Raw genomic sequence first — 2186 nt, forward strand, 5'->3', positions numbered from 1 at the left:
AAATAACTCATATCCGGATCGTTGTGAAGATTAACGAACACTCCAGGAGAGGAAGGAGATGAAGATTCGGATGATCTATCATCACTTGAATACTCAAGCTTAGTGAACTCAAAAAAAATAAATTATTTTCCATGTTTTTTTTACTCTTCTTCTTTAACTTACTCTCTCAATAATTCTACTTCCTTTAAAAAAAACCCATCTATTAATTTAATCTCACTAATTATCTTCAACTTAATCATTTCACTAACTATTATTAACACTAACTAATCATTACATAAAATTAATCAGGAGGGTAATTTTGGTATTAATATAAATATTTAGATAATGAGTGACCTAGATTTACTTCTAACGTCTTACCCAAAATAAAACAATGGTCCCCAAAAAGGTTGGTCCCCGAAAAATCATTCCTAAGTGAAATGGCTACTTCTTGTAAATCCAAAGGCCCACTATGATTCTTTTCACGTGGTCAAAATCCAAATTAGGCCCACTAGTTTGATTATGCTGATTTACTGGTGACTAGTCGATTGATGTTGGCTTCCATAATCCATATCTTAAGATATCCAGGATAGTATTGCAGGTCCATTTTGATCTATTTAAAGGGAAAAGTTCCGCATTTTATTTCTTCGAGCTTTATTATCAAAATTTTGCAAAACTAAAGAAAATTATTAAATATACACAAACTAAAGAATTAGTAAATGTAATTTGAGTGGTAAGCATGTACGAATTAACCACTCATCACTTTCATTGGGTTAAATATCTCTTGCGCCAAGTTGTTTAGTGAAAAGGATTGAAAGAGTGTCTCTTTCGCTATTGATTATAATAGGAGTTTTGCCGGAGTACGCTTGCGATAGGACGCTCTAGGGTTTTTGATATTTAGTGAGAATGAATGTTGAGATTGATTCGGTTGATAACATGTTGGAAGATGGAAGATGAAAACGTTAACCAGTACTATTTATATCTGATATTTGTATTGATGAATACGTTACCAAGTTCTATTTATCTCTGATATTTGTATTAATTTACTTGTTCATCTGTTATGCATTTTCATGTGATACAAAAAATATCTCTTATGGTAATTAAATTAGATTTGAATGACGATGGCAGTGGTTCAGGTAGTTTTAACTAGGTGTTGTTATTCAGAAAGAGGTTGGTGTTCAGCTTGTTGCTCGGATGCCAACCAAAAATTCTGTAATTTGAATCACCATTTTTATTTAAAAATAAAATTTTTTATAATTATATTTTAATATTAAATATTATATCTTATTGCTTGATTCTTTTTGCTTAATTATTTCTTATTTCTGAGGCGGATATTGTACTTGGATGGGAACCACAAGTGATGGTCGCCCGTTTGTTAATGTAAATGGAGAACTTATGTTTCATCTTACAAAAGAAGAGTACATGGAGGCGGAATTCGTAGATTTATACATTAGCAGGTTATCCAGAAAGATGAGCACAAGCACCAAGTATGAATAAACGACATTCCTCTCGCCGAAAGCATATGTAAGTACTTTAAAAGATAATATTTGATCATTCCAATTTACATGAGTAACTTTAAAAAATTTCTCATAAAGTATATTTAGGATCTCAAACATTTTTGGGTCAATGAAAAAAATATATGCTAGTTTGTAACTTCTGGTTATACATGCATGGCACATGTATAACTTCTGGTTACACAGTCTATGCTTTGAAAAAAAATGTGTTTGATAAAAAGATGGTATATGCAGCAAATTTTTGAATGCAAGAAAAATGAGGGTGTAGGTTCTGAGTACACATGGTTTATGCAAAAATGTTTTTGAAAAAGGATGGTGATCTCAAAAAATTCTGGATTCCAAAGCTTGTTAAGGAATATGTTGATTGCTCCTAGCCCTAGTCAGATTGTTCGCACTAATGTGTAATAGTAAGATACATTACACACTATTAGAGTATGAGTTCAGCAGTGATAAAGGTTTGTCCCACAGAAACTTGTCAAGCATAGAAAGGAACATGCAAGATCATTTAAAGCAAGCTACACTATATTCAGCAGAACAAAAAAAAACTTACTGAACCTGCGGATTCTTCTTGGATTGGATAAAAAGACCCGTAATCTCGCTTCCCGAAACAAGGTTCTTATCCTGATTGTTTTCTATTAGTATGTTGTTACATGAAGTGGAGGATGAAGAACGCCTCATTTGACATTCCAAAACACA

This window comes from Papaver somniferum, chromosome 8 (assembly GCF_003573695.1).
Source record: "Papaver somniferum cultivar HN1 chromosome 8, ASM357369v1, whole genome shotgun sequence".
Taxonomy (NCBI): Eukaryota; Viridiplantae; Streptophyta; class Magnoliopsida; order Ranunculales; family Papaveraceae; genus Papaver; species Papaver somniferum.